Genomic DNA, 13,933 nt, shown 5'->3' with positions numbered 1-13,933 from the left:
GAGCTCACACACACACAGCCAGCGCCGCGGCAGACAGACAACACGGTAGACGTGCATGTGCATGTGCAATGCACTCTCGCGAGCGAGCACACACACATGCCGCGCTGTCGCTGCGCTGCTTTCGCTCTCTGCTCTGCTGCTGATACACGCACACACACAAGCACTGCATTTCCTGCCTGCTGCATATGTCGCTCACACACACGCTTGGGAGAGCGGAGCTCTCTCTCTCTCTCCCCGAAAGTAGGGGAAATGTTGCACACACACATGGGCATGGAATGGGGGAAACAGAAAGCATTAACCCTACGCTGCGCTCTCTCAGATTTCCGTCCACACAATTAGCACTAGGAAATGGAATAATTCCGAGGGGTTAGGATGGGTTATCGCTATCACTGATTCTTCGACTTGCCTTAAGTGGGAATTATTTCAAAATTAGCTGAGGGCATTAAAAAGCTATCTGATCAACTGTAAGTGCCCAGTATTAAATCGATGCTATTACAAATATAAACAAATATATAGTGGTTCGGTTTATTAATACTTATTTCAATTCAAAGATCACAAAATTGAATTTAAATACATTTTTCTGTTGTTTTCTTTTTGAAATAACTTTAGAAATTGTGTATTTCGTACCACATAGATTCTATAGAGGGTTAATAGAACCTGCAACAGGCTGCTGCTGCTGCCAGTTGGCAACATTTCGCCCCTGCCCACCCCTTAACGATGAAAATTCTCCGGCTCAGTTCGCTTTGCCGCCTCGTGTTGCACTCGCGATATGTGTTGCATGTATATGGTGTAGTATGTTGCCTCAGTTTCAGCATGTTGCATGCTGCTTGCCTCTTAACAGCTGCTGATGTTGCTGCTGTTGTTGCAGTTGCAATTGCCTTTACTGTTGCTGCTAGTGCTTTTGGTGCTTTGGACCACGTTTTCTGCGGTTCTCCGCAGTGTTTTGTTGTCGTAAAATGCCTAATCTATTGTCGTATGCTAAATATATTTTAGTAATATTGGTGGTGTGTGTTGCAGCAGTTGCTGTCAAACATTTCCTTGGGCTTCTTGGTGGGAGTTCGAATTTGTGACATTTCCACTGGCGGACTGGTCTTTAGGTTTCTTGTAGCGGAGTAAAAACTCCAGTAAATCCCGTTTTTTCAGAATTGAAAACACCCGTAATGGGTTGTTTGAGTTTTGACTTTGCTGCCATTTCAAGTGGTGAAATTATTTGCTGCACAAAAAAAGCCACACATATTTGGCACTTTGAGTGGCTCATGGAAACTTGTTGATGCTCTTTATTGCCATTGCCATTTGCTTCATCATAATTTTCAGGTTTATTTACTCGCAGCTACTGCTGATGCTCGCCTCTCGGACCATAAATATCGCACATGAGTGTTGCATGCGACGGCAACAGCAGCACCATCGGGAGTAGCAATATTACAGTTTGAATGCCACTATTATGCCAACTTGTGAATGCAACTGCGGCAAATGGGCTTCACGGAACTCCGGATGGTTTAGCGTCACTTGGGTTCGCTGTTCTAATTTCGCAGGTCTCTATCACCTGGCTGGCTTTTTCGGCTGTCGACTTATGCCACTTAAAATTACATTAAAAAACTTTCCGCCAAGAGCAACAACTTTGCTGCTGCTGCCCTACTCCCCAAAAAAACTGAAAGCAAAAAAGAACATGAAACGTAGAGTTGGAAACTTTGCCCGGCTTTTGCCATCCCAATGCTGCTGCCGTTCTAGTTGCTGTTGCTGTTGCTGTTCCTCCTGTTGCTGCTGCGTTTCTGTCCCGTTTTGTTTTTGTGGCGTTGCAAATATGAAACTTTTGTTACTTAATTATTTTGTTTGTTGTTCTTGTTAATGTTTCTGGTGCTGCTGCCGCTGCTGCTGCTGGTATATTGTTATTAATTAATTGAGTTACACTTCCCCTTTGCAGTTGTTGCTACTAGTGGGATTGTAGATGTTGCCGGCGTGGTTCTTACTGCTGTTTGCCTAGTGGTGCGAATATTTTATGAATTTTTAAATTTCATTAACTCGACATGTGCCGGCAACTTTGGGGCAGAGTTTGTCATATGTGTGTCGTCGACCTTTTCCGTGTCTTCGGGCAGACTCAAGCCGACATAACTATAGTGGCAGTTTTTGGTAGAGCTTGAAACCAGATTAAAAATGGTCAGAAAATGAGGCTTTTTTTCGGTTGGTTAACTCTTCAAAATTTCGCCTAGTGAAATGTTGCTAGCATTCTTTGGACATTATGGGCATTTCTAGTACCTGCTTGGCCAAAAGTGTCTTAGAGGAGGCTTCCATAAATGTGGCCTAATGTTAGTTTGTTGCAGCGGCAACTACCACAGCTTAAATATTATTCATACGCCGCGTTGGCCACGGCCAAAATCCTCATTGCAGCTTTCATTTCGACTCGCATAACTATGTCAAATTAGTGTCTGGCTGCCTGGATGCGATGCTCCAACTTTCCCAGCGGCCTATTCAGAAACTTTCCCGCTCCGCTCCTTGGGAAATCGTATTCAAATGCTCAGGCTTGGCTCAGCGAACTGCAGCAGCAACTGGAGAAACAAAAACCATTTTAATTGAATTAGAAAATGGCAATGGGTCAGAAGCACGTTTGTAATGCATAATTTATGTTTGCGCACTGAGTTTGTTTTGTGATTTCAGTTATTTTCCATTTTGCTGCGCTGCTGCTGTTGCGAATCCGAAATCCGAATACCGAATGCGAACGCGGCGAGCGTTTTGCCCGATTTTTTGAGGCCAAAATTTTCATAATCTTTTGGATGCAATTGAAAATTGCCATGGCAGTTGAAAAGGCAGTTATGAATATCATTGCTGGAGCTTTAATGAATGAACCCGGGAATAAGAAGGCCATCAATGGATGTGTGCCGTGTTGCACTGCTGGAGTGGAAAGTGCGTGTGACAGCAATGGAAATCCCCATCGAAGGAGTCATCCTGCTGGCAGCTGTCAGGCGCACTTGCATTACATTATTGCCGCCTCCGCATCGGTTAAACTGAACAACAAATCGAACATTACATTACCATTGCTAAGATAACAAACTGTGGAGATTTATAAAATATAAAAACTGTATGATCTTTGAGTAATATAAATTCAAATAATGACTTTATTTAGTTATTAATTCACTTCAAACTCTTCGACAAGGGAAATTTTTTGACTAATTTATTTCAGACAAACCATTGATTTTATCTCCAGCCACATATCTTAAGATCCCCATCAGCTATAATGTTTGCTTGGTATTTCTCTATCTTGAAAATTCTTGTTCGATAGTGTGATTTGCTATTGCTGCCGTTGTTTTTGTGTTCTGTCTCGAACTCAGGACTCATTTGATATGCGGGCTCAGTAATGCGCCCACACGTCGATGCTGAAACAATGCCAGGCATTTTTATATGCCATGCGATATTTTATAAAATATATAAACCCATCGGTGGAGGAACACATATATATATATGCTGTGAGTAACGAGAGGAGAGATGCCGACGACCGCTCAAGTGCATCTTAAAGATACTTTTGCTGCATTGTGCTAGCTTCGCCGACTCGAGTGGATTGCCAGCATTCGAGGCTCTTGCAAAGCCTGCCTATTGTGGCCCCAACCCTCAGCCCCCTTGATTTGTGTAGGGGTTGATATATGAGCTTTAATGTGCATTAACTCTTGTGCCATATTTCTCTGCTCCTTTGCGGAGAATGGGGTTAATTACGCGTTTACTGCTCTGTGGCTATGTAGAATCTCGAGTCCCGGCCGCAAGTATTTATTGGTCGGTTTGATTTATGTTCGCGGGCCATGTGTCTCTCGGTTAGAGGCTGACCGAAAACTTATGGCCGGATTTTTGGCTACCTGAAAAGCATTCCACGAAAACAAAAAAGCACAGACCACAGCGATTTGCATGCCCAGCGATGTTTATGTAATCGCCCACTTCCTAACTACTTATGAGTAATTTAAATATTTTTATAATTTTATAAACGAATGCCCAAGCCCTGAGCTGAGCACACAAAAACCTCTGAGTTGGCGGAAAAAGCTGGAAGAAAAAAGCCTCGAAAAGTGAAAAATACCGATTCATGTTGCTCAGCCAAAATGCCACAGAGCGTACAACCCATAATCATGGCTAAACATAAAAAACCAGCCAGACAATTCTAATTGTCAGCCTCTTTCGGCGTTTTGTGCTAAAGATTTCATTTCATTTCGTTTCGTTTTCGGGGTCGCAATTTTTCAGCATTTTGCTAATACCCACTTTAGAGGCCCCCTCTGCAGAAATAAAAAAACGTAAAAGAGAGAAGATCGATGGTGAGCTGATTCCGAGGGGTTCAGCGATTTTCGAGCAAAACCCTTCATTAACAACACGAAGAGTCCAACGACGATCTTCGACAACTCATGTTTATAAATTGGTCTATAATTTCGATTTATTTATCCAGCTTACCGGTGGCAAGGTGTCTGAAGTTTACTGAAAATTTTTGGCGAAAAACTGTTTTTTCAGGCCTAACTAATTGCCAAAAATCTGTAGAAAATTGAAGGAAAGAAAACATTTTTGTTACCCTTCCAGGCAGGGCTAAAAATAATATAGGCGCTTGTTGTTTGAGCAAACAGTTTAGAATGGGCCTCCTAATCCTAATCTGTATCTGCAAGATACTCTTGGCAGGTAGCGCTGAGATACATGATTTCGGTGAGTGTGGTGCGCTGAGAGTGTGAGTAACTGGAGGGGAAATATCACCAACACTGATGCAGGCCACTTTCCGCTCTCACAAATACTATTGCAGAAGATCTCTCTCCGCTCTCACAGATCTAGCATCTCTTTTTCGCCAGCGAGGAATTATATGTTCTCTTTCACTCGCACATTTGCCGCTGTTCTCTGCGTTTTGGTGGTGTTGGTGCTCTGCTCACCTACACACTCTCATGCGATCGCCGCGGCGCGCCGCCGAGAGAGACTCTCTGTCATTGACACTCTCAGCAGGTTTTTTAGACTCTGTTTTCCGTTTCAGCAATTATGTATCTTGTATCTGTAACTCGCTGGTTGTGTATCTGTTGGTTGAACAGCCTCAAATGCCTGACAAGTTACACTATTTCAGAAATTTGGTTAACATTTCTGATTCCCTATGAGTCAGGTTTCGCAATGCAAATGCTGCCTTAACTTTTATATTTCAGGATCCAGGGCTCCTGATTAAGACAATATCGTAAAGTATCGAATCGTGTGAAATTCGATCGCCCGGCCGCAAAATTTAGTTGCTTGTGTCGCCGTTTATTGCCCGTAGTTCTGCTTAACTTGTTTTACCACACGGCCAACACACAAAATGCTCTCATTTGGCCACAGCCACAAAACACTGCCATTTTTTTCTTCTTCTTGTATTTTTCGCCTTTTACAATGTAGAGTCTTTTGGCTTAAATGAAACTAAATGAGCCAGTAATCAAGTTGTGTTCAAAGAGTCCCCACCACCGGGTTCCCCCAATTTCCCCGCCAGGCTCCACTCTTTGTGGTATTTTCGTTTCGCTTTTTTCCCGTTTTTTGTTCATTTTTTTAATATGTTTCTTGTGGTTTACAGCAAATTTCACACTTGGTGTATGTATGGCTGCGAGTGGGAAGTATCGCCCGGCGAGGCGTAGACGCCACAGAAACGCCACAAAAAACGACTTGCAGGCTTCGGAGGCTGATTGATTTTTTAATATCGAGCAGGGGTATGAGGTGGCTCCATTGTGATCGGGTTCTTCAAAGGGCCCAAGACCGCACCCAGCGAGGTGACAGCAGGATCTTATGTAAACTGGATCCGCCGCGCATTGAATGGCATGCACTAATCACCAGCTTTCCTTCTCGAGCTACGCATTCATCGCGATTCACATTTATAAGGATCGTTTCGTAATTACAAGTGATCGTAAAAATCTTTTGTAGCAAAACAATCCACAATCTACAGAAACTTACAGACATAAATTGAATTTCTTCACATTTTGTTTAAATTTTAATATATTGCCTTGGTTCATGTACTTATTTGTGTCATGTGATCTTTGTACTTTGCAATACGAAATCCTAAGAAAAGTTTTGGTTATTCCCGTGAGCATTCTTCTCGGTAGCCGGCCAGATTTATTCATTGGCCACGGCCCACACGCTTTCACTATCAATCTCCGTGAAGATATTCGGTCTTGGCCAGCTCTCTTGACAATTTCATTTCAATATTTTCGTTACACTTGAGGGCGATCATCGCTACCGCTGGGAAACCGAGATCGGAGGCGGTCCAGGATGGGGCCTACTCCACATATATACGTTTATATTTTCTACAATAAATATTATTCATCTCTCCCAGTTTTACGTTTTGGACCACTCGAAGCCCACTTCCAGCTCCCGGGCCATGACTTAATTAAGAGCTGCACGTTTATTGTGCTTACCTGCGTAGTTTTGTTGGCTCTGTGTCTCTGTGGTTTTTATTAACCTTATAGCTGGGCTTTTTCTTTGTGTTTTTTTTTTTGGCCAGATCCCCTACATTTCCCAGCTTGTTTTTGTTGAAACGTCATCGTAAATTGCAATTAATTTCAACGGCTTGGGGCCGGCGACAGATGATGGCTCATAATTTTGGCCTGTAGGTGTTTCATTAAATTCAGCCTTGAGAGGCTGCGGCTCATGTTTTGAATTATTTTCACACCTTGGAAAACAACAGCAGCCGAGTGCAAAACTGAAGCCAATATAGGAAAAAATGAAAGAGAACTCCACTTAAAATTATGCCAATCACGAATTGTTTGCCGCCCGTCTTTGTTTTCTCAAGCGCACTTCACACAGTCGCGGCTCAATATTTTGAAAAGTGTTTGAGTAAATCACCGCCATAACTGCAGTATCATTGCCAAAATGAACTTGGTCTATTTCTGTTCAGTGCGGGCTATTTTTAGAGCCAATTTACATATTATCAAGGTGGTTCTCGGCCAGCGCTACTATCTCCTTGGGCAGCCATTGGAAAGCCATTAAAGTGAGACAGCCAGCTAGCCACATGCGTTAGTTGAGTGCCGCTTTCTGGACTTAATTTTTAACCTTTTACGATCCCACCAAATGTCAATTGATATGAAATTTTTATGTTACAGCTGTTTTGGCCGCGACTCACTCGCGTGTGAGTTAACGTCAACGCCTACCGCCATTTCTGCTTTGGTCGCTTTGTGTCTCTTACCACTTTTACGGACAGTTGCAGTTGCAGGGCGGCCAAATGCAATTGGCCATCGCCGTAAAAAACACTCTGTGAAAGAGTTTACCCGTTTGATTGTGCCAACGAGTGAGTGTGTATGTGTGTGCGGTTGGACCTTTTTTATGCATCGTCGAGCAGAAAGTGTTGCATTTATCTGTTACTCGAGCCCGCCTTTTCGCCGTATACACTGAAAAAAGCTACATCGTGCATAGTAAAAAAACATAGAGGTGTTCCTCGAGTATGATGTTTGTACAGTTTCTACATGTATTATAATGACGATGTATTTTGTATGATACAATGTTCTCAATAAAAAATATTATTAACCGACTATTGAACTCTTTGTTCTAGTAAGAACTGCTATTCTGGCCAACACTTCAATTTCCACCCATGATTCACCGTCCATTTACTATCATTTCCCCCCCACTCCTCACACCAATTTGCATATCGCCTTTAATCGCCTTTTCTCCGCTCAGTGTAGCTAGGAGAAATTACAATAACCGCAGCATAAAAAAGGATATGCCCCGACTTGCTTTTAGACTTTGTACTTCTAAGCCATGCCTTTGCTTTTATTATCGTCGGCAACTCAAGGGACTACGACCGAGGCCCATAAAAACACACGCTCTTGAAAAAACAAGACAAGACTTAAAGAAGAAAAAAAAAAAACTGGTAGCCTGGGCCATTAGACATAAAACGAAGTTGGGTAAGTGCAGGCGACTCTGACTATCTCAAGGATGGTGGAAGGAGAAGGGGTGGATAAGGTGCCACTACCACTAAAAGTTGACCCAAATTTTATCATCAATGTGACAGAAAGTAGCGATTAGATGATGCCTTTTATGTGCTTGTCTCTGCACTGCGGTTGTTTCACCGACAAAGGTGCCCGATGCCACTGTGCGGGTTCTGTTCGCTCGACTTGGTAGATATGAATGGGTTTTCCTCCTTTTTCCGAGCCCATAAAGCGTTGCTGATATCTTAATTTGCCGCGTCTATCTGGGCCACTTGAGAGGGAGAATTCAAAATGCGAGGGAATGCAGCTGCCGCTGCTGCTGCTGCTGCTGCTGCACTTGTTTGGATTTCCACGGACCCATATCCGGTTCGCTGAGAAGATTTTCAGTATTTGTCGTCTGCCAGGCGCCGCCTTCCAGTTGCATCCTGTGCGCCTCGAGGCCCTTGAGATCTTGTTTTCCCTACCATCTACGTGGAATCCCCAGTCCCCTTCGCTGATGCGGAAAATCAGAGGCAGGCGATTCGAGAAGGCATTTGATTTCTGTTTGCTGTCCCAGCTCAAACTAGCCATGAAATGTCCGAGCCTATCGGAAGTTGATAGCAGACGTGCCAAGCGGGTAACCCTAGAAGGCTGGCTTCCTTTGAAGTGGCAGTTGCTCCGGATAAAGTGCTTGATAATCCAATATACCGAATGCAAATCTCAGCTGCTGCGGACATTTTGAGTCGCCCGCACAGGATCATGAAAAGAAAGCGCCGGCCATCCCAAGGTCCATAAATATTTATGGGACTTTGAAAGGCTCTCTGTGGCCCAGCTAACGAAATTAGCTCTAGTTCGCCACAGAATTACGCTGCCCGGAAAGTTCTTTCACTTTATATCAATAATGCCGCTGGCCCGTTGGCGCTTGTTTGACCAGCGCGCTTTTTAATCTTTGGAAAACTCCTTTGGGGCTGAGAGTTTTCCCTGGGCCGAGCGCATTTGACACGCAACTCGGCGCGACGACATCGCCTGTCGACCACTTCTCGGTGGGGTCCGTCTCCCAAGTTGGGCTCAAAATCAACTGCTAACATGACATAACTTACGAGCCGGCCATGCAAAATTTTCCCCGCTTTTCCGCGTGGCACTTTTCCTCGGCCACTTTGCCGTTATGGTGGGAACTAGGCTGCCAGCGGACCTGGTAATGGATAGCCGGTCAGAAAGGGCTGCGACGTCAATTTAAGCCGAAAGTTATTGGCACTTTGTTAAGCCTGGAGTAATGTACACAATCATGGCTTCACGAAAAACACGTTTATGGGTACGGAAAATCCTTGATTTATGGTTAATTGGATATATAAATCTTGGTTTTTTGCTCATATTCCAAGTTTACTTCAGCTAATACATGTGGCGATGGGATACACATCCCATCCAATTTACAGCACCAAGAACATCTTTTGTATCATTAAATAAGATATATTTAAATCAAACTAACCTTCTTTTTAAGACATTTTTAAGTTTTTATCGGAACTTAGAGAGAGATAATTATATTGTGCCTCCAATTTAGTTAATTACAAATACAAATATTAAAGTTAATTTGTTCCGGTAAATGCACATTTTGTGAACTATATTCTGTTTATATTTTTCGAGTTACAAAAACTTTCCCATGGAAAAGTTTTCGAGTTCGTTGCTCGCATGCCCAAAGGAATTTTCCCGTGCGGACTCCTTGCGTGTTCACCGTACAGGTACAGTGTGCCCCATATATAGTGTGTTTCATATGGTAGCGAGTGTGTGCTTTGGTAGCTAGGCCTGGCCAAGGAGGCACGATAATTGGACCCACTAATTTACCTATTTAACTGGATTTGTTCGGACCAACATGCAAATGGCTTAGCTAAGCCCTTTGCTTGCACTTTTTCCTTTGACTGGGTATTTTCTTGGAAAGCACTTGGATGTCAATTGCAAAATTGGGTGAACGCTGAGGGCTAATCAGCAGCAACTCGCTCTAAACATTCTTTGGGTTCTGGGTGAGTGTAAAGTGGAGCTTGGCACGGCATCTGCTTATTGAGAAAGTGTGTTTTTCGGGCTCTGGAGTAGACTGGTAAATATTTGAGCAAGCAATGCTGCAGGTTGCCCAACATTGGCTTATTGCCACATAATTGGAGAGATACCCAGATAGAAAAGTTAGACTAATCTAATCTTGGGCAATCTAATCGCATTTGTGTGCCACTTTGGGCTACCACAAACTCTTTCTCCGGCTGCAGCGACAACATCTCGTAAATGCATATGCTAATTGCATTAATAAATGAGCAGCAAACCGCGCGGGGGAGGCGCTTCCATCTGTTTGTTTCGTTTGTTCCTCCCACATAGCATCCACACACACCACCCCCTTGAAAAGCCGGCTGTCTGGCCTGCTGTCATTCAATTAAAAAAGAAAACAACGACACATTAGGAAAAACAAAAAGGTCTTGTCTCCGCCGCAGAAGAGTGTTTTACTTTGCCCCTGCCTCTGTGCCTCCGTCTCGGTGCTGGAAAGCCCAAGGAAAATATTTAGAAAGTAAAGAAAGAAGCGGGCGACGGCAATGGAGCAACACATGTACCGAAGGTAATTGTCAAGTAGAGCAGCAGACGACAGCACGAACGGGCCAAAATGCACGGCCAGGCCCAGAGACATGGCCCAAAGAACGGACGGATCCGCCTGGCATAACCCCTTGCCGTCCCCACCCACAAATGACACACGAAAATGGTAACACAAATAAGATGGGGAACGTTGATCATACAAGTACGACGAATATATTTTACTCTACCGGAAGAGCCTTAAGGGTATGGCTAGTATCTTTGATTTGAACTATATAGTTTTGATGTTTATGAGCATGGCTTATACGAGATATTTAAGAGGGGATGTAGTTAAATAGTGGGCTGTGTACAGATGCTACAAGATCAATTAAGTTCATTATCGCTTATATACCCCTTCAATAAGAGCATTAAAAACAACAGTAGTTTTATTTGGCTGGGCAACACTTTTGGTAACATTCTTGTGGTTTTGGCTTTTCAATAGACCCAAAAATATGCGCGGCGGCGAACCTCGTCTGTGGTTTTTCTGGGCCCAGGTCGGTGTTGTTCCTGCGGTTGTGGCTCTTGTTGTTGTTGTTGTCAGAGGTTAGACATATGCGTGACAATTAATATAAGACCCGCCGTGTTGGGTTGGGTCGTCGGTGGGGTTAGCAGTCGCTGACATCGGTACACAAAACGGAACTGCAGACATAGCCGGGGCGAGAATATTGTGTTGGTCGTTGTCTTTCAAATACACTCGAAAAATAACTTTTCAGCAATACTAAGATCCGAGGAAATGCATTCGGTTGAATTAAATATATTTTCAAAATTCATAGAAGAGCGCGCTTGATTACCCACTGATTAGCCAAGAACAAACTGAGTGAAATCTTTTATACTTTCCACATACTTTTACAAACTGCTTTCCAGCTTTAAATGTTTTGTCTCTGTGCACTGGTATTCCTTCTTGATTCGTGTCTCGGTGGGCCATGTTGCAGCATTCCGTGTGACAGCCCAGCGCCAGTTGGTGGGTGGGGCACCTGCCCCATCACCATCCTCCAGCCCAGACTGAGCCAAAAGCCCCCCACTCGGTGGCAGAAGCCAAACCAATTTGCGGGCCCAAAACAAACTGTACCTGTACCGGTTCCTGTTCCCGCTCTTGGCCAGGGATCCGAAGTTCCTGGGTTTTAGCCTGGCCCTCCGGCTGGACCCTCTTGTGGTCGCGTGTCGCTTATCGGGCGGGTTTATCAGCGGTGGCAGGGGCAAAAACTTTGTTAGCGTCTCAAGCTATTTGGCTACTTGTATTCAGCTCTTAGCACACTCCACACTCTTAGGACCCTTCAGGTGGCATTATTATTTTTGCTGCTGTTGCATATTTTAATTCAGCTTTGCTTTCCTGCTGCCTTGTTTTCATTATATGCATGTACGATATTGTGAAAATGCATTTCCACTTAGATCCTGGCTGATTGCGTTCCTTCGAAGGGGAGTCCTGCAATTGACAGACCCCGTGGAATGCCATTTGAAAAACCATTTCACAGAGAGTGCAAAGGTGGCCACATCAAAAGGTTGGCTTGAGAGCTTAGAAAAGGAGTTGATAAGAGTTTTCTGGGAAGGTGAAAAGTGGAAACTTCAAGGAATATTAAAGGGTCATATAGTATTACCTTGACAACAAAATTGTTACACATAATATAAGAACATATTTTCTTTAAAATTTTTGATTGGTTCGATTAGATAAGCATCTGAGCCTATAATATCTTCTATAGGTTTTTCGCGGCTTAACTCCCGAGGGTTTCCTTTTCGTACAGGACTTCCGCTTCCTTCCCACAAATTGTCGTCACACTGCACAATAGGACTCAATTTCAAATCGATCCCGATGGAGCAGCTAATTGCGCGACAAATTTAAGAGCCAGTTCCACTTAAAATCTCCCGACTTACCCAATGCAGCGGAAATTCCACGAGGAGAGTCCCACTCCGCTGAGGTAAATCCAATTGAAGTGGATCCTTCGAGCACTTGCACTTGATCTTTGGCAAATGCGTGAAATAGATACTTAAATGTCGGGCTAGGACAGCTGTCAGGATAATGCTCGCATTCGGGCTATAACTCAATTTGGCGTGGAGGCGGGGGCGTTGCAGCAAATTGACAGAAATATGAGCACGCGAAAAATAAGATGGAGATGGAACTGCTGGACTAGTGTCCCTGAACATCCCGATGTGAATGCATTTTGAAGAGCCCGCTGTTGTGGAGTCATAAATTTGTCATTGATTGCATGTGAAATTCGAGATCGTCGGAGCATCTGCCTATCCTACATACGTTGCACATATACGGGGAGCCGATGTTTGGGTATCTTGCTGCTTGTGTTTGTTATCCTGCAAGCAGTTTATTGCTTTATTATGTCGCTGCCAGAGATCTTGAGCAATTCATGCAAGTCGGGGCTAAGTTTCTCACAACTTGAATTACGCCCAGCGTATTGGGTTTCATATTGTAATTTTTTGTATCTGAAATGCACTCAAAAAATTGCCAAAGCTTTGGTTTGCTGCTCACTTAACTGGAATAATTGACATGAACGATTCCTTGGGCCAGCCATCCAGCCAGTCAGCCAGCCAGCCAGCTCTTTTGTGGTTTCATGTTTTACCAGACGCCTTCGAGCACACACAAGTGAGAATGTCCTCCTTGGTCGGCTGTCTTTTGTCGATTGTCAACGGGTTCCCAGTCCGCAGTTCCCAGTTCCCAGTTCTCAACCCACAGAGCGCCCTCATCGGTTGAGTAGCTCCGCTCAAGCTGCAACAGTTTATATTGCATTATTCTGCTTGAATGGCATTTTCACTTCACGAGAGAGCAGCCAAGAAAGAGGAAGGACGAGCCCAGCAGGAAAAAAGCAAAAAAAAAAGCTCGGGTTGCCCCAGCGAAAACAAAGTGAATTTCATTATGACCCCGGCCCTTATACCATCCTTCGCCAGGATACGGTCAATTTGAATTATGAAAATCACGGCGAAAGGAGTCCGCGTCCGCAGTGACTTTACAATGAATTTTACTTCCATTCCATTGAAGCGTTAACGACTCCAGCTGTTGCCACTCATTGTAATCCTGCGATCCGAGCGCTGAACGGATAATTCGTCCTTTGAGGAGTATTTTGCGGGATACCATCAGGGCGGTGTCTTCCTCTTAATGTCACATTCTTCTTATCGATTACCGCATGGAAGGGTTAGCAGCTGACTTCATTTGAAGCTTACATATTTGTAAACATTAAGATTAAATTGGTACTAAAGAATAAACTCAGTGCTAGACAAAGGATATAGAATTGTAAGCCTATCTGAATTTCTCATCTAAAGAATCCCATAGACCAGACCCACTCTCTCTCCTAGCTTACATTGTCTTCCAAAACGATCTCGCCGGGTTTCCTGGCCAGCTTAATGCCCCACATAAACCATTCCCTGCCACAAAACTAAAGCAAGACAACAGAATTTGTCAAGTCTTGATCATGATTGTGTGGCACACACAAAGGCCTCATCCTCGTCCTCGTCCTCATCCTCTTCGTATT

At 43.9% G+C, this 13,933-nt stretch overlaps 1 long non-coding RNA gene across 1 annotated transcript; it reads right to left on the bottom strand.

Moving 5' to 3' along the window:
- Nucleotides 1-10,614: 10,614 nt before the first annotated feature.
- On the bottom strand, nt 10,615-13,483 carry LOC120284432. Its single transcript, XR_005543679.2, has 2 exons — nt 12,330-13,483; nt 10,615-11,883 (listed from the first exon to the last, which is right to left on the bottom strand). It is a non-coding gene; the product is annotated as an uncharacterized LOC120284432 (long non-coding RNA).
- Nucleotides 13,484-13,933: the final 450 nt, after the last annotated feature.

The sequence above is a fragment of the Drosophila simulans genome, chromosome 2R, assembly GCF_016746395.2.
Source record: "Drosophila simulans strain w501 chromosome 2R, Prin_Dsim_3.1, whole genome shotgun sequence".
Taxonomy (NCBI): Eukaryota; Metazoa; Arthropoda; class Insecta; order Diptera; family Drosophilidae; genus Drosophila; species Drosophila simulans.
Note: the sequence above shows the minus strand (reverse complement) of the source record. Positions and strands in the feature narration are given on the sequence as shown.